The sequence below is a fragment of the Pongo abelii genome, chromosome 3, assembly GCF_028885655.2.
Source record: "Pongo abelii isolate AG06213 chromosome 3, NHGRI_mPonAbe1-v2.0_pri, whole genome shotgun sequence".
Classification (NCBI taxonomy): Eukaryota; Metazoa; Chordata; class Mammalia; order Primates; family Hominidae; genus Pongo; species Pongo abelii.
In genome coordinates this window covers 116,690,988-116,715,262 of record NC_071988.2, presented here as the reverse complement: position 1 = coordinate 116,715,262, position 24,275 = coordinate 116,690,988, and the positions used below count along the sequence as shown (strand labels likewise).

Sequence of the window (24,275 nt, the reverse complement as noted above, 5' to 3'; positions counted from 1 at the left end):
TGCACCTTACATATGTATTTTCCATTCCATGAGGCAGTCATAGACATACCTAAAAGCCATGCCCACACACCTTGCATAAAAACATGTTTTAGGAGTAACAGGTGTCAATTAGTTTCATCCTATAAACTTTCGATTAAGTCCTACATTTTCCGCTTTTTGTTTCTGCTAGAACAAAGCCTATTGGTTGCTAATGAAGTATTACAAATCAGATGCATACCATGACTTTTCATTAGCAACACACAATACCATGTCCTTTGAAAATATCTCTCTTTGGGGAAGAGGACTCTGTGACCCAGAAGAGATTGCAAGCACTCACCATCATCTTAGATCACACTGTTGAGGAAAACTAGCACCGTGTCTTTCATTTGTTAACAAATAAATCCTAAACTCTAAAAACAGGTTACCCCTTAAATGATCATTAGGAGACATCTTTATATGCATCTGACACTATTGCCCTAACTGACCCCATGTCCTACAGGCCCAAGCACACATTAATTTGACAAGTGACATAGCTGCCAGTTTGGTGGTGGTCCTTGTTGGCCTCCAAACTACATTAAGTCATTTGAAAGTTTTACTCTTTATTACATGTGTTGAAAGAGGCATATTTCAGTTGTTGCAATTTGGACTTATATATGGGTTCAATGTATATGAATTTTTAAAAATTAAGCCCTGAAGTTGTGCCTATCTCTGAAAGTGAAAAATAATACTATTGAGACTTTCAACATAGTCCAAAAAGCAATTAATAATTAATAATGTGCTTACTATTTTATTTCTCATAGTTTTTCAATTTTTTTCAAGAAGTAAAGATGGGGTCAGGTAGTTAGCTGGTTCCCTGACAACAAACTCAAACATCTGATTGTTCTTTTAATAGTAATAATAATAATTAATTAATTGAAAATTTAGGCAGAGTCCTTATGAAATAACTCCATTTTTCTATCACAGCCATTCATATCTCTATGAGTCAATGCAAAGAACTCAAAGGAAATTTTAATGAAATTCCTTTTTTTTTACTTTGAAAGAGCTATTTTTTTGCCTTAATTTGGCATCTCATGCCAATTGTATCAGAGACTTTGCTTGATAGTAGCTATTTCATTCAACAGCATCAAAACCTTATCTCCCAGCACTAAGACACAGTATGATTTAATATGACTAGGAAGGAGAAAACTCTTCTCTATTCAATATTTCATTTTGATAATGACAATAGTGCATATGTCTTCTTAATGGTATTTCTAAAATTTTAATGCCCACCTCCTCCATGAAACCACCTTAAAGACCAAAAGAGATCATGAGCAACATGGGTATCCACGGCATCATTTTTGCTCAGGGCTTCTAAAAGGTAACTGATCCTTGCAAAGACTACGTGGGGAGATCTTAGTAATTTCTTCATTTTTTTCAATCTCCTTGACAAAGTAGTTCACTCTGTCAAGAAGTAAAGATTCACGACTGCAAACTAATTGGCTGTGAATTCTATTTGTATCATCACTAGGGAAGAGACCAATTAAAACTTGGCAAGCTCAAAAATTATATACCCATTTGACATTCAAAGAACTATATTTAATATGCATTTCTTTTTCATTTTTTAAAGTCAGAAGAGAGATCAAACATACATGCTCAAGAGCAGGCTAATAAATTCCTGTGTAGATTCTTTCAACACTATTAAAATCACCAAGATCAGAAAACTAATGAATACCTTAACATGACATATTACAACTGCCATTTGCTCAAGAGGAGCAGATAAATTAAAAAAGAAAGGGATGAAAGGTAACTTAGTGAGTTAAAGGATTATATGACCATTTTCCTTCTAATATAAATGCATTCATTATTTAATATTTCATTTATTTGTTTAAAGAATCTTCAAGCATAAAAATAGGATAAAGTGAAATATTGATCTTAAAGGAAAACCAGCAGGTAAAATTCATGTGTTTTGTAATAATTAGATCAGTCTTTGGGAGATGAGGCCAGACTGGATTTGTGCTCCTTTTGTCTCCAAGGCAAATGATTCCAAGAAAGAGTAAGGCAAAATATGTTCAATGAACATATGGCTGATTGTTTCAATTGATCTTTGTTTTATAAGCATATGTCTAGTTCTGTTGAGGAAGTAGTCAGGTACATTCTTTGCAGAATGTCAGGAAGAAGTAATTCCTTTTCTCTCCAAATCAGTAAGTTTTTCAAGAACTCTAGTCTTGGTTTTGATATACCACTTTGGGTACAAATAATGGTATAGGCATTTCTAAGGTAATAACATTTTACTTCTTCCCTATTTTGGCATCCTATAATCTCCACCATAGAATGTTTTCTAATTTTCTTACAGAATTCCAGGTTCAAACCCAAACATCACCATTTTTTACTTTGGCCAAGGTATTTAAATACTGTGAACCAAAGTATCCTCAACCATAAAGGGGAGATAATAATAGTGTCTTTGTAGAATGTGGTCATGAGGTTTAAATGAGATAATATATGCAAATCACTTAGAACATGTCAAAAGCACTCAAGAAACATTGCTACTATTATTATATTATAATTTTTTAATTCACACAAGATCACACTCAACCTCTTAAATTCAAAATTCTTACTGACTACTTTGCCCCTCTTCTTGGCACTGTGGGGTATGCAGAGGGGAAGCTTCTGTCACCAAGATTCTCTCCTATATTCTCTAGTCAGTTGCTTTGGCTGGAGTCCACACATGCTACAAATGAAGACAATATTGTGAGCTTTAAAATAAGGAAATGCTCTTTCAACAACACTACCAGATAATTGGTTAATGAAACTATTTATAGCAAGTCGTGGTGTGCTGCTGCCCTTACCCTGATGTTTTGTTTTGTTTTGTTTTGTTTTGTTTTGTTTTGTTTTGTTCGAGATGGAGTCTTGCTCTGTCACCCAGGCTTGCACTGCACCCAGGAGTGCAGTGGCGTGATCTTGGCTCACTGCAACCTCCACCTCCCGGGTTCAAGCAATTCTCGTGCCTCAGCCTCCTGAGTAGCTGGAATTACAGGCGCACACCACCACACATGGCTAGTTTTTGTATTTTTAGTAGTGATGGGATTTCACTATGTTGACCAGGCCGATCTCAAACTCCATGCCTCAAGTGATCTGCTTACCTCAGCCTCTCAAAGTGCTGGGATTACAGGTGTGAGCTACCACGCCTGGCCCCTTACCCTGATCTTTAAAGCTACTATTGTTTATTCAGTCCTTATCGACTCAGGACACTAGACCAGCCCTTATATTTTCTCCCAAAGAGGAAATTTAGCCTGAGGCTACTCTTGGTAGGTCTTCTTTTCAGAGCCCAAGGAAAGAGTGTGACAAAGTAAGTCTCAGAGGAGGAAGAGGCCAACCGAGGACTCCTTATACTTCTTTAGACTAAGCCCTTTCCAATAAAACAGGGGACCCTAGGGATGAAGCACAAGAGTTTCAGAACTCTAGACTTGGCTGCTCCTTCCTCTGTTCTCCCTAAAGTCCTTTCTTTATATCTAGGGATTTTACTCCAAATATTTAATAACTGCATGGCTTCCTTAGCACAAGAGCAGACTCTTGGGGGCCTAGTGCTATATCAGATATAACTCTTTAGCCACTGGGTCACAGGGTACCCAGAAATCCCAGGGAGCCAGCCAGGGCCTGCGGGTGAGGGACACTCAGTAATTTAGCAACAGATACAGAACAGTTTCCACATTGAATACCTGGCATGGATGAACCAGTGTACCTGGCTAAACGGCAGCCCCTACATGCCACAATTTTATATAGCTCTGCCTACTGATTGTATCGAAATTTATCTGTTTACTCTTCTTCTTGCCCGACAAGCTCATGATGAAATGAGGAGCAAAAAGTTTTTTGTTCATGTTTTATCTCTAATGCCACCAGGTTATAAGTCACTTAGCAGATTCTCTAAGTATATTTAACTAAATGACAGAAAGAGGCCCTGCTGGATGTGACATGGAGGCAGCGCCTCAGGAGATGGAATGCTCTAGAAAAAGGATGTTTCTCATCCCTGAAGATGCAATCCTATTGCGAGATCTTGGTGTGGGATGACAGACTCCACCAGTCTGAACCCTGAGGGCAGGGTTCCAAACCACTAGGACCAGGAACCAAGGCCACTGGGAGTGGGAGACACTTGAGTTCCAGGACTATAAGGGGGGTGTCAATAATAATATCAAAATTTTCAAGTAAACCAGGTGAAAGAAAGAAAAACAAATCCCAGGAATACTCTAAAATGATACAGCTCAGTGTTTCCTTTAATAAGAACTTTGTTAGGATCAAGCCAAAAATATGATTGTTTTCTTCCATTTCTGGTGAGGCATTTGCCTTTCTTTCAACAGATAAACCTTCCCCCCATCTCCCTGAAGAAGCAAGAAAATTAATACACCCATGGAACTGGTGCTGGGTTATTCCACTAGCATAATAGCAGCACTCTATGAAATTAATCCTCTTTGCTCATTTTATTTTATGCCTAGAAAATGTAACTGTCACATGGAAAGCCAGAAATATATTCAGAGATGCTTTATCAGATTATCTCTTTTGGAGAGTTCTAGGATCAAAACATCAATGGATACAAGATTTGTTGGCATGGCAGAAGGAGCAAAGCTGAATTTTTCTCTAAAACCTGTGATTTGTTTCACCTTTAACAAGGGGATAATTGCTTCTCTAATTATAATTGAGCTATTTCTCATAGGAGTTTAATTGGAGGAACAGGGGACAATGTTCAACTTATTGACCCAGTTGTGCTTAGAAACTGTCATCTTATTTATCAACATTTGCATCTCTAATTAGCAAGTGGGAAAATATGGGGTGAGGTGCAAAAGAATAGATTATTTTGCTGAGTATAGTCATAATAAACAGGGAACAGATTTTTTTAAGCTGATACTGACAGGGCAGAAAACTGGTGGCAGCTGGAGGCGCCGCCAAATGTGCAGCATCAGGTGGCTCTCCATCTAACTGATTATTAATATGGCTGCTGAACACTTTGTTTCATGAGTCCTTCACGTTTCCTTGCCATTCTTCCATAATAGGAACTTCATATTGATGAATTTCCATGCAGCTATATTGTCTCCAGAGTGGGGCTTTACACTCTTTGCAGGCAAAAGAGTTCAGAGAGGAAAGAAGAATCTGAATACTAGTTTGGAGGGAGATGTTGCTTTCAGTGCCCAGTAATTACCCATTGGAATTTTCTCCTACCATGTGTGTAGCTACAAGACAGAGTTTTGATTATGATATGATTCTCAGCCTTGAAGACAGGTTTTCAAAAGTATTAGGTTCCCTTACTAGCAGTCAGCCTTCAAGCTTTGCTTTGGTCCAATCAACATTCGCCAAAGTCACCTCCTTATTATGATCATCCCATACTTTTTGGGGTGAAAAATTATGGGAAAAATCCCATATTTTTTCCTGATATCTGCCTCTAATAGTTATACACAGAGATCACCACAAGCCCAGAAACACTGTAAACCAAATTAAAATTGCAATAAGTTTAAGCAACATAAACATCCATTTTAAAGCAAAAGAAATAACAGATTTTATCTGACTTATTATACATCTGTGGCTTGATTTCTGCATGTACTTAGTGGTTGCTTTAAGCCTATAGTATAAAATGCAGATTTCTAAAGATCATCAATTCACTTATGTAAGAAATACTTACTGTAGATCCATGGTGTGCCAGACATTTTTCTGGTTGCAGGAAATACGAGTCAGTTAAGTCCCTCGAGGAGAAAAACAATAAGCAAGAATGTAAGAAAAATGAGTGAGATATTTTCAGATAATTACAAGTTAAAGGAAATAAGACAAGGTCATATGAGAGAGGGTGATGGTTGTTGGGGATTGAGGATGACTATAGAATTCAAGGAAAGTCTATCTGAAGAGACAGTAATGGAGCTGAGATCTGAAGGTAAGGAAGGAGCTAGTCTTGAAAAGATCCGAGTAAGAAAGCTCCAGGTGTTGGGAGCAACAAGGACAAGTACCCTCAGGAGGAGGTGATTGGTTACAGGGTTAAAAAGGAGGCCAGTGTGTCTGAGACCCAGTGAGCAAGGAGGAAGGCAGGGTGACATTCAGTCAGGAAAGAGGGAATGAGGGCGCAGACTTGCAGAGACGGTGAGTGATTTGGAGTTTTCTTTAAATGCCTGAAAAGCCAATGGAGACATTAAGGAATTGTCGAGACCTGACATACACTTTTAAAAGATCATTCTGGTTGCTGCATGGAAAATAGATTTTAGAAGTGCAAGAATGGATTTAGGGACACATTTATGGGTTTATTTAATGATGAAAATCTAGAAAATATTTAGTCTTTCAGAAGAAACTGAAATGTTCCATGTGGAAGTTCAGCAGACCTACTAGAATGAGCTTTTTTCAGAGGACCTAAAATCAATGGTTAATAAACCTCAGCTGTGTTCGAGCACTGTCTCTATCTCAGTAGAGATTCAGCAGCAGGCAAAGACCTAACCTGTGCCCATAATCACAGAGCAGGAGGGTTTTCAAAAATTTTTGTTGGCCTTCATTTGTTCAAAAAAGGTTTTTCTTCAATAAGCTCCCTTGCTTTGGGATTTTTTCCAATGATTTTTATATGCCTACACACACTATCATAAACTCATTATGGAGTCAGAGAGAAAAAAGCATGTATTTTTCTAAAGATGGTCAGACTTAGCTATAGACCTGAGCACCTTTAACTGGTAAATAAGAAGAAAGGCCGAGAGTTACTTATCCTGAAAGGCAAGTTTATACTAAAAACTGGTTAGGAACTAGCTACAGATTAGTCAATTTGTTGCCCTTTTGCCCTGGAAAAGTTAGCCTTTTACGGACACTTCAATGACATTTTGTTCCCTTGGATGGTGCTATAATATATAGTCATTTTACTTTAGGTTTTGGTTATTTTATTTTATTTGGTTGTTGTTGGCATTAGTTCATTTGTCAACATGCTTTTATCTCCTCATAGTTGAACTTAGGTTTTAGAAGTTTTCAGATTTCAAGACAAGTTCACCACTACAATATGGCCTATGTATGTTCAACCCTCAAAAGCAATAAGCTAGACATATGTGCAATTAAGAGAGTGTTTCCCCAGCAGGAAAACAAATTCCCTTTCTTGGCAAATGCCTTTCCTTTACAGAAGTAACAACAACTGAGCAAAATGCCACTAGTTTCCACTTGCTATTTTTATCCTTTGGCTATATTTTTTTTACCATTGTCTAAAGATATAATTTCAGCTTGCTTAAAGACCAACATTTTTTTTAAAGCACAAAAATACCCAGACTTCTAGAAACCTACTGAAAGGTGCAAAGTATATTTCCCAGTGGTCAACACAGAAGTGAATGGATACTTGTTTTATTCCAAAACTGAGAAGCAAAAATCTACAAAGTAGCCTCTGGTTTTTAGCAAGAGAGAACATCCAGCATAATTATCCACAGTAGAGAACTTTTTTGATTGTTTAAAGCACCTACAAGGGAAGGTGAAATACCTTTCACCAGTGGGAGAAATAAGAAAATAATACTAGGATTTGAAACTCCGGAGCAATTAGAGCCAAACCTACCTGTGAAAGTCTACAGAAGACTATTAGCTATCAATACCTTTTAGAATTGTCAAGGCCTTGGCCAGGTACGGGGGCTCACACCTGTAATCCCAGCACTTTGGGAGCCTGAGGCAGGTGGATCACCTGAGATCAAAAGTTTGAGACCAGCCTGACCAACATGGTGAAATCTCATCACTACTAAAAAAAAAACAAAATTAGCCAGGCGTGGTGGTGCATGCCTGTAATCCTAGCTACTCGGGAGGCTGAGGCAGGAGAATCGCTTGAACCCAGGAGGCAGAGGTTGCAGTGAGCTGAGATTGTACCATTGTACTCCAGCCTGGGCAACGAGAGTGAAACTCGGTCTCATTAAAAAAAAAAAAAAAAAAAAAAAAAATTGTCAAGGCCTTGCTATTCTAACTGTGGTACATAGATTATCTACATCAACACGATCTGGGAGCTTAGAGTCTCAGACCCAGAACTCTTAATGAAAATCTTAGCAAGATCATCAAACCAGTCTTCACCAAGCACAGTGGCTCATAACTGTAATCTCAGCAGTTTGGGAGGCCAAGGCAGTAGGATCACTCGAGCCTAGGAGTTCAAGACCAGCCTGGGCAATGTAAGAGAACCCCAACTCTACAAAACATAAAAAAATAAAAATTAGCCAGGCACGGCGGTGTGTGCTACTCCAGGGACTGAGGTGGGAGGATCACTCGAGCCTGGGAGGTCGAAGCCACGGCTGCAGTGAGCCATCATCACACCACTGCACTCCAGCCAGGGCAACAGAGCAAGACCCTGTCTCAGAAAACAAACAAACAAAAAAACAAAACCACTCTGCAGTACTGGTTCTCAGAAGTGGAGGCACAGTGGAATCACCTGGGAATTGTTAGAAACTACCAATGCTTATATCCCACCTAGAGATTCTGATTTAATAGACATGACATACAGTTGGGTTATCGAGATTTTTTAATGCTCTCCATGTGATTCTAAAATGCAGTTTGAGAAGCTCTGGTGTAAAGGACAAAGTTAAAACAAACAAATACACAAAAACGTCAGATTTGTCACTTCCAAACCAGTCAGTAAAACTTGGCAGATTCCCAGCTACTAGCTAATGCTCCTTGGAGAAGCTTGGCTTGGCCGAGTGTACATTTGATAATAGCCCCATAATTGCTTTTCCCATTTGTTTGATTAATGTACCTATAGACAATGATTCTAGGCTAAATCTCCATTCTTTTAGGTGTGCACACAGTTCTCAACTCTGTTATATCATTTTCAACCTGTGCTCTGACTTGATGGGCCTCAGTATGAGTTTAACAGAGTGACCTTTCTGATAGACGTGGAGTTTTCTAGGTAATGGTTGCTGGACTCACTTTTCATGTTGGGTGGCATGTGGCAGTTTCCCTCTGTTAATTAGAACAAATGTGCCAATTGTGTTAATGTTTCTCCCGATACCAATCAGTGAATAATTAGACACAACACATCTGTTTTTCACAGGAGAGTATAATATGAAAATTGCAAGATGTTTTGCTCTCTGTTATTGACGTATATGATTAGACAATTCCTTAACCAATCATAGGGTTAACAAGTTTGTATATCAGAAGGGCAAAGGATGCCAAAAGTGATTTTTTGGAGCCGAGAACCTCTCATTGTTAGCATGGTCCTGACCAAAGTCCACCTATCTCTGAAGTATCTCTGCAAAGAATTTAATTGGTCTTTCCTTCCTTTTTAACAACAACAGAAACTTACATTGCCCTTTTGGTAAAATGCAGGGATGTTGTTTATTTATCCTGAACTAAAGAAATAAACAAGTTCTTAAGTATTTGAAACCCTCAAAAAGTCAACTTTATGTAAAAGGTTACACTAAAAGAAATCACAGGCCGGGTGCAGTGGCTCACGCCTGTAATCCCAGCACTTTGAGAGGCCGAGCGGGTGGATCACGAGGTCAGGAGATCGAGACCACGGTGAAACCCCGCCTCTACTAAAAAAAATACAAAAAATTAGCCGGGCGCGGTGGCGGGCGCCTGTAGTCCCAGCTACTCCGGAGGCTGAGGCAGGAGAATGGCGTGAACCTGGGAGGCGGAGCTTGCAGTGAGCCGAGATCACGCCACTGCACTCCAGCCTGGGTTACAGAGAAGAACTCCGTCTCAAAAAAAACAAAAAAAAGAAATTACAAAATTCAGCCTATAGGATCATATTGAAGGTGTTATAAACATGTAAATCAGAATCAGATTATAATTTGTTATAATTTCTACTTATATGTGTCCATGATATATGAACTTTGGAGCATTCTGATTGATGGGGAAAAAATGATTTTTTTTGGTATTGTTATTTACTGGCATTTGCATTCCATACTTGGCAAGGCTTTAGAAAGAGATGGAGTTATAGTCCAATAATTTCATAATATAAGCAGTGCCTGCTTGTGTTGATTCTAAAAGTATAAGGAAGACACTTATAAAATCAACACATTAGTCTTCTTGAAGGTAGTCAAAGTGTATCATAAGATAAAGCTTTTTGTTTCATTTGGAATTAACAGTCTATACTTTCTGCCGAATATGGCTCACATTCCTAAATGCTTAATGATATTCAGCTATGTATTTGTATCATCTAAAGGTGCAACATCATCCTTTGTTATCATAATGTCTATATTATTGTGATTACAAATAGATTGTCCCTCTTGTTAGAAACAGAAAATAAGACTTGAATGTCAGAGTATAAATTTTTTTCTTACTGTGACACTAATTTGCTTATTTTAAAAAGGAACAACTCAGAAAATACATTAAATATATTGGAAAATAGCTATGATTACTAATCCTAGTGTCAGACATTCCAGGAAACCCCCAAATATATGAATCACCCTGGGACATGTTCCTTCTGCCCAGGGCATTGTGAAGAATGCAACATTGAAGGAGAGGCCATAGTTGTCCTTTTTTAAAATTATTTCACTTTGCCCCAGATATTCGTCTTCTGTTTTTTAATAGTAAAACATGAGCATAGTTATAATTTTAAAACTTTTGTTAGCAAACCATGAGAAAAATTATTGGAAATAAATATTGTTTGGAAAATAACTGTCTTATCTAAATGGGGTCCCATTATATACACTCTAAATACAAGAACATGGGAATCTGTCTTTGGTAGCTTCATTTTTATCATGTTTAATAATAAAGATGAGAGGGGAGTGAATGGAGGTGAGAAAATGACTATGGAAAGTCAAGATAAAACTGGATTATAACTTATCCCATATTTAATGACCAGCTATAAATGGATAATCCACTGGAAAATTTAATCCATATTTCTCTGTCTTTGCTGATACTATAAATAAATAAAAATTTAAACTGAAGAATAAAGTATTTAGGAAAGAGGTAACAGAGCATTTTTGAAATATGAGGGTTGTTGAATGCTGGAGTTGCTACTCAAAAGAAATTATGGAAGCCTGAGCCATTGAAAAATGATCTCCATGTTTTGCTGCAGAACTTCTCTTTCCCTGACAGGACTTAGGCAGCCAATGGTTCTGACTATTATAAAATAGCAGTAACAGCAAAACTATAAAACCATGAGTGTAGGAGCCATAAAAAGTTGCTCCGTAAATCACGCTGCACACAAGTAGGGATGGCAGTTTTATACACCTTTTCTGGGAACATACCATAAACTGTCAATATGCTCTAGTTCTAAAAATTGTAATCAAATTAGGAATCATTCATATTCGTTAATAAAATCATGTTAGTATTTTGAGAACACTGTACCAGACTGAAGGCATCAGTAGAATTGAACGACCTCACTTTTGGAGGGATTTCTAAACACTTTCTCCTTCTACTGCAAGGGCTGGAATTGGTCCCCATGTAGAAAGGCTAGAGATATGACATCTCTTCTGTACATACACTAGCAGGGATTGAGGCTGTAAATAAGATGACACTTTCCTCACTGGGAATGTTTTATGTATGAAGACTCATAAACCACTACCTATAGTCCTATGCAGCGGTAAATTGAAAGTCAGATTTCTTTCAGGTATTTTTTTGGAAGATATTATTAATTTGGTATTATGAATTTGAAGATATGTATATGTACTTCTTAACAGAGACACTAAGGGGCACTGAATCTTCATTGTTTAAAATACATTTAGGTAGGTAGAGCTTTGTGTAGGGTCAAGTTAGTTCTAGGGAAGAGGCAATTAAATTACACTTACTGACTATCTCCTAATTCCAGGGGCTTTCTTTTCATATCTCATTTAAATCCCCCTACAACCCCAGGAGGGATGCACCCTCCATTTATACAGGTGAAGATTATGATTCTGGGAGCTTATAGCCTGCGCAAGGCTGCAAGCTCAATTAGTGGGAGGGCTGGGATTCAAAGCCAACTCTGCCTGACTCCAAAGCACTGTTTTCCTTATAACAAAAAAAAGTTTTATTGACTGTATGTTTTCAAAATTTGGTTCATTAAAATGACACAAATTGTCTGTGTGATCTCATTTGATAATTTTCAAAAGCTAATCAGATAAACCCCAGGCAAAAATGTATTTGCGGAGAAGTCATTCATTTAAAAAGTGTCACATCCATCTCATCAATTTTCTAAAAGTAGAGAAAGCACATTTCATTGTGTTGTGTGTTATTATTTATACACACTTCATAAATAATGAAAATTTTTAGAAATTTGTGAATGGAAAAGAGAAATTCAACTCCAGTGTCCATTAATAACTTTATTATTGAAGAAGAATAAGACTGGAGGACAAAGTTTATAGAGAGAAGACCAATGTGAGGAGATATTGTGATGGATTCACACCTATTGTGGTGTGAATCGATCACATCATATTCAGCACTCATTATGTTTTTTTGTATTTGTTGAGCATCCAGATGGAATTATCTAAAAAGTAATTGGAAGTATGAATAGAGCTTAAGAAAAGTTGGAACTGAAGATAATGATTTGTGAGTTGTCAGCCTTGAGAGTGAATAAAGTCACTCAGCCAGTGCATATCTCATTCTCAAACCTGGCTGCACATTGAGGTCACCTGAGGAGTTTTTACACTGATTCTTGGGCCCTTTGTCTGCCCAATTAAATACGAACCTTTGAAGGTGGGGCCCCAGGCACCAGGATGGCTTAAGTGCTCCCCAGGTGATTCTGATGCAGGACGAAAAACCATGATATAAAGTAGAAGGAGGAGAAAATGAGAGAGAGGGAGATCCTTGAGAAGGACTATATGAAAATGCTGGATGTTATAAAAGGACCAGTGAAAGAGGTTTGCAAAAGAACAGATAATCAAGTGGCAGGAAAAACAGCAGAGGGAGGCTTTTCAGAGGGACAGTGGAGCTGCTTGCCATAGAGAAGAGAAGGTGCCTTTGGATTTAGCAACGAGAAAGGCCGCTGATCACCTTTGAAAGTGAAGTTTGAGTAGAGTGGGGATCGGGAATCCAGACATGGCTAAATGGAAGAGTGAATGAGCAGGTGCATAGAGAGGGATTGGGAATATTTCACTCTTTCAAGGAGTTTAGCCACTAAGGGAAAGAGAAGTCTGAAGCATAGCTGGGGAGGGTGGGTGTGTCAGGCTTAATTTTGTTGTTGGTTTGTTTTTAGGATAGAAGAGATGTGGGCATGTTTCTGGATTACTTGAGACTCAAAGAGCATTGGGGGAGTTGATATCTTTCGGACTATTCAGTTTGTTGAAACAGACATATGCCATCTGCTCAGATTAAGGAAAATTACAAAAATATTGAGTACTTTGTTGGTGACCCAGGGTCTCAACAAGCCTGTGAGGACGAAGATTAGAAAGTTACCAGTGAGTGAATTTCTGAGTGCAAGATTTCAGTTGGGCATGGTCTTGAGAGTGGCATGTAAACCCTCAAGTCCATGTCTTCTGAATAAACGTTCTCCTTTTTCTTAGTTGCTAACACGTTTCAGCTGAAGTAGGATGACCCTATTTTTGTTGGTCTTTCATTGATTGTTGAATAAAGACTCACAATGTGAAGATTGTTCCTTACAGAATTATATCACACTGTTGCTCAGCAGCCTCACCCCAGAGCATGTTGCCTGAGAACGAAACAAACCACAGTGTTCAGTTACACTGAACACAGTGAGTTCTAGCATCTGGAAATGTGTAAATAGATGGTGTCTTTAGGACAGAATTTAATGGAAAACGTATCCATTGAAAATATTTATTTTATTTTATTATTATACTTCAAGTTTTAGGGTACATGTGCACAATGTGCAGGTTAGTTACATATGTATACATATGCCATGCTCGTGTGCTGTACCCATTAACTCGTCATTTAGCATTAGGTTTATCTCCTAAAGCTATCCCTCCCTGCTCCCCCCACCCCATAACAGTCCCCAGAGTGTGATGTTCCCCTTCCTGTGTCCATGTGTCTCATTGTTCAATTCCCATCTATGAGTGAGAATATGTGGTGTTTGGTTTTTTGTTCTTGCAATAGTTTACTGAGAATGATGATTTCCAGTTTCATCCATGTCCCTACAAAGGACATGAACTCATCATTTTTTATGGCTGCATAGTATTCCATGGTGTATATGTGCCACATTTTCTTAATGCAGTCTATCATTGTTGGACATTTGGGTTGGTTCCAAGTCTTTGCTATTGTGAATAGTGCCGCAATAAACATACATGTGCATGTGTCTTTATAGCAGCATGATTTATAGTCCTTTGGGTATATACCCAGTAATGGGATGGCTGTGTCAAATGGTATTTCTAGTTCTAGATCCCTGAGGAATCGCCACACTGACTTCCACAATGGTTGAACTAGTTTACAGTCCCACCAACAGTGTAAAAGTGTTCCTATTTCTCCACATCCTCTCCAGCACCTGTTGTTTCCTGACTTTTTAATGATTGCCATTCTAACTGGTGTGAGATGGTATGTCATTGTGGTTTTGATTTGCATTTCTCTGATGGCCAGTGATGTTGAGCATTTTTTCATGTGTCTTTTGGCTGCATAAATGTCCTCTTTTGAGAAGTGTCTGTTCATGTCCTTTGCCCAATTTTTGATGGGGTTGTTTGTTTTTTTCTTGTAAATTTGTTGGAGTTCATTGTAGATTCTGGATATTAGCCCTTTGTCAGATGAGTAGGTTGTGAAAATTTTCTCCCGTTTTGTAGGTTGCCTGTTCACTCTGACGGTAGTTTCTTTTGCTGTGCAGAAGCTCTTTAGTTTAATTAGATCCCGTTTGTCAATTTTGACTTTTGTTGCCATTGCTTTTGGTGTTTTAGACATTAAGTCCTTGCCCATGCCTATGTCCTGAATGGTAATGCCTAGGTTTTCTTCTAGGGTTTTTATGGTTTTAGGTCTAACGTTTACGTCTTTAATCCATCTTGAATTAATTTTTATATAAGGTGTAAGGAAGGGATCCAGTTTCAGCTTTCTACATATGGCTAGCCAGTTTTTCCAGCACCATTTATTAAATAGGGAATCCTTTCCCCATTGCTTGTTTTTGTCAGGTTTGTCAAAGATCAGATAGTTGTAGATATGCGGCATTATTTCTGAGGGCTCTGTTCTGTTCCATTGATCTATATCTCTGTTTTGGTAACAGTACCATGCTGTTTTGGTTACTGTAGCCTTGTAGTATAGTTTGAAGTCAGGTAGCGTGATGCCTCCAGCTTTGTTCTTTTGGCTTAGGATTGACTTGGCAATGCAGGCTCTTTTTTGGTCCCATATGAACTTTAAAGTAGTTTTTTCCAATTCTGTGAAGAAAGTCATTGGTAGCTTGATGGGGATGGCATTGAATCTATAAATTACCTTGGGCAGTATGGCCATTTTCATGATATTGATCCTTCCTACCCATGAGCATGGAATGTTCTTCCATTTGTTTGTATCCTCTTTTATTTCATTGAGCAGTGGTTTGTAGTTCTCCTTGAAGAGGTCCTTCACGTCCCTTGTAAATTGGATTCCTAGGTATTTTATTCTCTTTGAAGCAATTGTGAATGGGAGTTCACTCATGATTTGGCTCTCTGTTTGTCTGTTATTGGTGTATAAGAATATTTTTAAGTATCTCTTATTTTATGCTAGATATCATTCTTCCCTGCTTACTAAACTTTTATCTTAGTTTGTAAGTTATTTAAAGTAATAAGGACATGTTGTAGAATAAATTATTTGCTATGTGAAGAAATCACCATAACACCAGCTTAGAGTTGTATAGAAGTCATCAAAAGTGCTTTCATATATAGTACGCTTTTCAAACCTCACAAGAACGTTATGAGGAAGTTAGGACAGATATTACTTTTCTTGTTGTAGAAGTAGAAAAATAAGGTTGAGTGATTTTAGGTGACTTGCTGAAGAGCATAGACTCAGTGAATGGCACAGCTGGGTCCTATCCCTAGGCTTTCGGCCTTGAGACTTGAGTGTCTTTTGGCAAAATCTCACTGGCCTTCTGTGAAAGTGCAGCATAAACACAACTGCAGTGGCATCCAGGAGAAATATTTGGAGAGTTCCATTCACTGACCTCCAACTCCCACTCCTATTACCCTGTTCTTTAGTATTCCCAGTTCTCAGACTTCCTCATTCTCCCCTGGTAGAATTTCCTGCTTGGTAACAGAACCACTATCCTCTCATGCCTTTGTGAAGTGCGCTTTAAAATTTTTGCTAGCATATCCCTAAAAGACAAAAAATATATATCTCCTTGCACATTTTATGTTGGTATCTAAAAAATATTATCAAAAAGATTAAATAGTGGGAAAAGATACCATGTCTGTGTATATTATAAACATTTGACATCTTTAGAAAGAATTGTTAGATGACTTAAAGTTATCCAATGGAATGTAGACACCATAATGATGTCTTACTCAACATTACCTATTAAGAAAATGTAAGAACAAACTCTTCTTTAATAGTAGGAAAACTTGCCAGGCACGGTGGCTCACATCTGTAATCCCAGCACTTTGGGAGGCCAAGGCAGGCGGATCACCTGAGGTCAGGAGTTCGAGACCAGCCTGACCAACATGGAGAAACCCCATCTCTACTAAAAATACAAAATTAGCCAGGCATGATGGCACATGCCTGTAATCTCAGCTACTTGGGAGGCTGAGGCAGGAGAATCGCTTGAACCTGGGAAGCGGAGGTTGCGGTGAGCCAAGATCACGCCATTGCACTTCAGCCTGGGCAACAAGAGCGAAACTCCGTCTCAAAAAAAAATAATAGGAAAACTTATAGTATTCCTTTTTGTATTTTAACTTATATTTCTATGCCATTTCCCCCATAGGTTTTTACTCTAATAGAATAAATTTTAGGCATAAAAATTTCCATTGGTCATCATATTTCTCTGTAATAAAAATTTGCATATAAACTTTATTTCCTTTGACCATAGGGATCAAATTGTTAATTTTTTTGTAAAAACCCAAATGTACTACAAGTTTTGATAAATAATCAATTGGCATAAAGACTGAATTTTTATTGGAAATACAGCTTTTAATAGGAGAAATGGGGTTTTCATCCCTGCTCCTCTGTCCAGGTAGCTCATTTAGCCAAGTTTGAAAGTTACTGCTGAAATGAAACAGGATGAAATCAATTACATTTCTATCTGTCATTTATAATAAATTCAAACACTGAGAACCTTCTCATACATAAGTAAGTAGGAATATGTGGAGTTATGTTGTAACAGTGTCCCTCAACTCTGCACGTCTTCCAAGTTACAGGTCAAAAATTACATAGCGATCTGTCATCAAAATTTATGTTCAGTGACCCATCATTTGACATATTAGGCCCTCCTTCAGTTTTGATGAAAGCAAAGAATTTAAACCACCTGATTTGCAAAAAGGATTTGTCGCTCAGTTATTACAGTCCCTTATTTTCTCAACTACCACACTAATATTCCCAATGATTCCCTTATCTGGTGCCCTGGAGGTTTTTACACTCTCATGTAATGTATGATGATAAGATTTTCATGCAAGAGATGTCTTTCTTCTGAAAAGCAGAGGGCAAGTTTTTAGAGATATTAGTTATAAGAAGGAATGCAGACCGGGTTCAGTGGCTCATACCTGTAATCCAGCACTTTGGGAGGCCGAGGCTGGCAGATCATGAAGTCAGGCGATCAAGACCATCCTGGCTAACACAGTGAAACCCCATCTCTAGTAAAAATAGAAAAAATTAGCTGGGCATCGTGGCATGCCCCTGTAGTCTCAGCTACTCAGGAGGCTGAGGTAGGAGAATTGCTTGAACCTAGGAGGCAGAAGTTGCAGTGAGCTGAGATCGCACCACTGCACTCCAGCCTGGGCAACAGAGCGAGACTCCATCTCAAAAAAAAAAAAAAAAAAAGGAATTCATATGGAAGTTAAAGATATACTGTGATTCCCTTAAAAATATTTTTGTTTGTATATCCCTTAGTAATTTTTGCATAGTGCTGGATACTTGAATCCAGTCCTACCTTGAAATCCTAGCACCTTGAACTCCTCTTTATCTGCAGTCTTCCCTTAGTTATTTATATGCCATGTTTTAGAAAACTTTATATGATTTAGTTTGTTATTTATCCAGGTCATTTACATGTGAAGAGATCCTTCTAATAGTGGAATTTAAAATTGGTCTCTCTTAAAGACATTTCAAGTCATTGTCAAAAATTTGGGGGAGCAATTTTGGAGGGTAAGGAGGCTTTCCTGGTGCCCCTAAAATCAAAGCACACCCAATTCTATTGCTAGTTCTGAAAGTAAACCTGTATTGGTCCTATGAGTGACAGGGTCATGTTGATAACAGAAAGTGTGTCCAATGCTTCTTTTCTAAGGACCTCTCTGCTTCCCTGGGGATACCAGCCTGAGGACAGCCTCAACCCAAGTCCTGGAGTAGCTAAAATGTTTGTGTCTTGGTGTCCCAGCTTTTTCCAGCCCCCATCTCATAATCTACAGTCCACCCTGTCAAGGCTGAAGTCTGTAGAACTGTAGTTGGCTCCTCCTGGTTCTTGGTTCTATGGACAGAAAAGAGTCCAGAGCTCATGTGGTCCTGAATTTGGATCTCTGCTGCTTTCTGAGCTTGTAAACCTGTGCAAGCTCTTCTCTGTGAGCATCATTCTTCTCATCTGAAAATTGGGAATGCAACTACTTTCACAGGCTGCTGTGAGGAGGAACCACTAAGTACAAAGTACCTAGCTGGGGACCTGGAATGCACCACGCAAGCTTCTTGTTTTTCTCCTTTTTTACCCTTGGGCAACTTCTCTCCATTCCTCCCAACGGCTTCTCTGTCCTCCCAATTTCAGCACAAGGAACATGTTCTTCTTTTGAACTCTCTCTGCTCCCTAAAATCAGGTCAGGATTCTCATGATTTGCATTAGGGAGTACAAGGTGCCCTCTTCCCCTCCAGGTCACATCCCCTACTTTTCCCACCCTAAAGAATGGTAATTATTCTTTAACACAGAATGTGTCCCATAATTTTAACTTCTCCTTGCCCATTAGACCAGCCCATCTGCCCCAGAATCCTTTCTGTGGGGAGAGAGAGAGAAGCAAAGAAGAGAGCTCAGGGACAACTACTCCATGCATGTCATCAAAGCCATGCATAGAGGCTGCTGGAGGTGGCAAGGTCACCAAGTCTGCCCAGAAAGCTCAGAAGGCTAAATGAATGTCATCCCTAATACCTGCCACCCCAGTCTTAATCAGTGGTGGAAGAATGGGCTCAGAACCGTTTGTTTCAATTGGCTATTTAAGTTTAATGGTAAAAGACTGGTTAATGATAACAATGCATCGTAAAACCTTCAGAAGGAAAGGAGGATGTTTTGTGGAACACTTTGGGGGTTTTTTGTTTCATTTTGCATGTGGCAGTTATTAGTTTTTAAAATCTATAGTTTTTAATGGAAACAACTTGACCAAAAATCTGTCACAGAATTTTGAGTCCCATGAAAACAGTTTAATGAGGAAAAAAAAGATGAGGGACAGTCCCTTTTTGGGGACCAATGTGGTCATAGGACCAACATAGGTGTACTTTCAGGGTGGTAGGGAAAGCAGAGGTGGCTGGAAGAAAATTCCATCTCTTAGGGACATGAATAAGGGTGTTGAAGCTAATGATGTGTATGCCATGGTATGGGGCTGACAGATTGATGTCATTAAAAGAACAAGTAGACTGGCTTGAAGTACTAGGAGAAAAGAAATGGAAAACCCACAAAAGTAAATTAAAAATTATAAAAATATAGATGATCTAGGTAAAAATAATAGTAATATAAATTGCGTATCATTTATACCTTATTACCAAGTATGATAGTGAATATTTATTTTATTTTAATAACTTGTGTTTCATTAAAAATCTTTTCTACCTATTTTTTAAAAATTGATAATGTTTTCTTATAATTTAGAATTAGAAAATAATTTTTATGAAGATTAACTAAAATGTTAATACCTATAAAGCAAATGCATGCTAATGACATCTCTAGAATTATAAACTCATAGAGTTTAAAGGAAAATATGTTTTTAGGGTTAGCATAAAAACAATACTGGCCAATTTAATACTCAATTACTTACATATTTGTAGTGCAATCTTGAAGAGTTATAACCTAATATTGAGTGGACTTTGCCCCACAGAAATGCCAGCGAAGGCTGAAAGGACTCGGGTGTTAAGTATTTTTCTTTCCGTTTTTAGATTAACACCATTTCCCTTTTATTTTTTAGGGTTGTTTGGGGTTTGTCTCACTGCTTTTAGTATATCCTTAACTAAATGTTAATAATTATTTTCAAATACTTACTGTATGCCAGACAGTAGACGTTTTGTGTATTAATTCATTTAGTTTTTAAGAACCTTATAATGGGTTCTAGAATTATCCTCATTTTGTAAATGAGGACTCTAAGGCATACAGAAGATAAGACACTTGCCCACGGGAGACATAAACATTAGCCTCAAAATCGCAGAGTTCAGTTATGAGCCCAAGCAGTTGAAAGCAGCCCTCTTAGCTGGTACTTTAGGAACTGCTCCTTAGAGTAAGATGCTCAATTGCACATAGTGGGACTAATAATACCAAACAACAGCAGAATAGGCAAACAGGTCGTTCTAATATTGCCTTGTAACTATTTTTAGTACCTGTTAATAAAATCCCATGCCTTTATAAACACTTGAGCAAATTAGTTCAAATATGCCCCAAATCATTGAAAGGACTGTAGTTACTGAACCACAAGGACAGAAATTGTTTGAACATTATTTTGCATCACTGCAACCATGACAACAAGTCATGGTTTATGGTTGAAGTCTTTTATTGTTTTCTGAACTCCAACCTATTTTTCTTTCTCTTTGAATATTTTGCATGTAACTAAAAATAATTTCTAACTCAGAAAGACTTCTTTCTTGTATAAATCAGTTTGTTCAATGGGAGGAGTAGAGAAAAGAGAAGCCTCAGGTTGAAATCAACAAAAAGCATTGAAATGACCAAAATATGAACAGAATTCAGTGGCCAGACCAGAGTACTGACTCCTGGTTAACCAAGATTAGCTTACAAATAAATAGCTTTGCAACAATATAATTAGCTACATACTATTCAATGCAATAAATTTCTAACACAACAAAAGATTCTGTATTGTTTCTTGGAATTTTATATACAGTGTATATAAGGAGACTCATTGTGGAATTGTTTCACATGAAAGAATGTTAGTTTAGTAGTGTGTGTTCTGGAAATATTGCATGAAAAGATTATATATTTTAAATTGTATGTTATGGCTTTTATATTGATTTGCTGATTCAGACAATCCTTTACATGATAAACAGAATTATTCTCACACACTGTTTTCCCTTCCATTCATCTTCTAAGTTTTATTAATGCTGTATCATTTTTATCTAAGCCACAATGGTAATAAATGTTGTTGCAGCCACGCTGGCCCTGCAAATATCCCTTTTATCAATATCCATGTTCAGTTCTTAATTATAAGATAAAGCTGATCCAAAAGAAGCACAAGTCCTCAGGGTTATTTTTTTTAAATTATTTCAAAACTTTAAGAGAAAAACTCACTTTGTTCATGGAAATAATGGGAATTTTTAGCAACTTACCTGTTGTCAAAATCATGCTGTGCTAGCTGGATTCCTTGTGAGATCAGCCAAATCTGAATCATTATCCTTTCTACCCTCAATTACTTTCTGCCTCCTGTATCCCTGCTCCATAAATGGGTCCTTAAGCCAGAAACAGAAGATGAGTGCCCCTTGCACCCCCCTTTCCACATACCATCAACTCGTATGTCCTGTCCTCTGTCCCTTCCAATTATTGTCTGAATCCATTTTTTTTTCTCCCTGTCTCCTATCCCTATGCCACTTTTTTCTTTTCTTTTCTATTTTTTGGAGACGGTGTCTTGTTCTTTTCTGTTATTTGGAGACAGTGTCTTGCTGTGTCACCCAGGCTGGAGTGCAGTGGTGCACTTATAGCTCTCTATATCTTTGACCTCCCAGGCTAAAGCCATCCTCCTGCCTTAGCCTCCCAAGTAGCTGCAAATACAAGCACATGCCCCATGCCCTACTAATTTCTGCATTTTTCTTATAGAGGTGTGGTCTCACTATGTTGTCCAGGCTGGTTGTAAGGACTTCAGCGCTCACACTGAGTAAGAGAAGGAGCCATTAGGAGGGTTTGAGAAGAGGTATAGTGTGATGGTTGATACTGAGTGTCAACTTGATTGGATTGAAGGATACAAAGTATTGATCCTGGGTGTGTCTGCGAAGGTGTTGCCAAAGGAGATTAACATTTGAGTCAGTGGACTGGGAAAGGCAGACCCAGCCTTAATCTGGGTGAGTACCATCTCATCAGCTGCCATCACAGCCAGGATAAAGCAGGCACAGAAACATAAAAAGTCTAGACTGGCCTAGCCTCCCAGCCTACATCTTTCTCCCTCAGCAGCACATTTAGCAAGCGTCCTGTGCTGGACCCTTCCTGACCTCAAACATCAGACTCCAAACTCTTTAGTTTGGGGACTTGGGTTGGCTCTCCTTGCTCCTTAGCTTGCAGAAGGCCTATTGTGGGACTTTGTAATCATGTGAGTTAATACTTAATAAACTCAGATATATAGATATATATATATATTTATTTAGTTCTGTCCCTCTAGAGAACCCTGACTCATACATATAGTATGCTCTGACTTACAGTTTATGGATCACTCTAACTACAGTGTTGAAAATAGACAGTTGAGTTTTCAGGGGAAAAGCAGAAGATAAGACAGACAATGTTTGCAATAATTCAGGAAGGAAACGACAGTGACTTGGACCAGGAAGAGGTGAGAGTGAAGGAATGAGAAGTGGTCCAGTTCCTAATGTGTGCTGCTCGAACACTGAATGGGCTAAGAAAGACGAAAAAAGTGGTCAACACTAAGTCAGGCTTTTGTCTAAGTAACTGGAAGGCTACAGTTGGCATTAAGTGAGGTGCATAAGACTGTGAGAGGAGCAGGTTTGGAAAGGCGGTTCAGGAGGTCATTATCAGATAACCAAGTGGAGTTGCATGAAGACAGTTGGATATACAAGTCTGGAGTTCAGGGTTGGGGTCTGGGCTGGAGATAAATTTAGGAGTCATCTGTGTGAAACTGGATGAGCTCACCAAGGAAGTGAATATGGATAGAATAGAAAGCAGCAGAATTCCAAGGACTGAGCCACAGGGACACAAATGTTAGCCTAAGGAAGCTGTGAGGCGTGAAGCAATGTAGAACAAAACCCAAGAAAGTGTGCTGTCCAGAGAAAGCAAGTCAGGAGGAGGAAGGGAGTAACCGGATCACATGCTGCTGTGAGTCAAGTAAGATGAGCACTAAAACCTCAGCAGCACATTTAGCAAAGAGAAAAGAGCAGCTGTGGTGAAGCAGTGGAAGTGAACACAGATTAGAGCGGGTTCAGTGGGGAATTGAAGACAGCTAATGTAAACAACTATTCCAAGGAGTTTTGTAAGGCAGGGCAAGCAGAGAAATATAGGTGGTGGGCGGGGGGTGAGTAGAGGCAGAAACGGGTGAGAAGGGTTTTTGTTCTAAGTTTTGAAAACTAACAGCACATCTGTAGGCTGGTGGAAATGATTCAGTATCAAGGGATATTGAATAATTTAGGAGAGAAAGAAGAGAATTGCTGGGACTTGCCCTTGAGTAGGAGAGCGAGACTAAGATCCGGAGTACAAATCCGAGGTGACAGATAGGAACACAGAGAGCCCCCCCAGTGATAAGAGAGAGGGTGCAGATGGGGGTGGGGACACTGATAGTGGGAGCCCTGGAAGATCTCTTGTGATTGTCAGTTTTCTCAGTGACATGGAAATCTTGGTCATCAGCTGAAAGTGAGGCTAGAAGGGGAGGTAGTGGAGAGGAGTGTGAAATAGTTATCTAGGAAAAGGGGAGAGTGAACAGTGAAAATACAGTATGCTTTCTTGGCAGAAATAAAGGCCCACTTGTGATCTGTTATGAATTTTAAGAGGAGCCCACTCTCCATGGCTATTTACACTCATGTTCCACCTCAAGAACACAGAGCGGGGTGCCAGGCACGGTGGTTCACACCTGTAATCCCAGCACTTTGAGAGGCCAAGGCAGGCAGATCACTTGAGGTCAGGAGTTCGAAACTAGCCTGGCCAACATGGTGAAACCCCGTCTCTACTAAAAATACAAAAATTAGCCAGGCATGGTGGTGGGCGCCTATAATCCCAGCTACTCGGGAGGCTGAGGCACAGGAATCACTTGAACTCGGGAGGTGGAGGCTGCAGTGAGCTGAGAACGCACCACTGCACACAGTGAGACTTTGTCTTTAAAAAAACACAAAAAACACAGTGGTGTTGTAGGCAAATAGTGGCCAAGTGAATATCTTGAAGTGACAAAGGGATGAAAGCATTGACAGTATAATGTAAGAATCATATATAAAGTTAGACATTGGAATTTATACTTGAAAGTCTGAGAAACAAATTGGTAAATTCAATA

At 38.7% G+C, this 24,275-nt stretch overlaps 1 protein-coding gene across 2 annotated transcripts in view; it reads left to right on the top strand.

Annotated features, from left to right (window-relative positions):
* The window catches only part of UNC5C (unc-5 netrin receptor C), a 396,935-nt gene that overhangs the window by 286,560 nt on the left and 86,100 nt on the right, over positions 1–24,275 (top strand). The window lies entirely within an intron of this gene.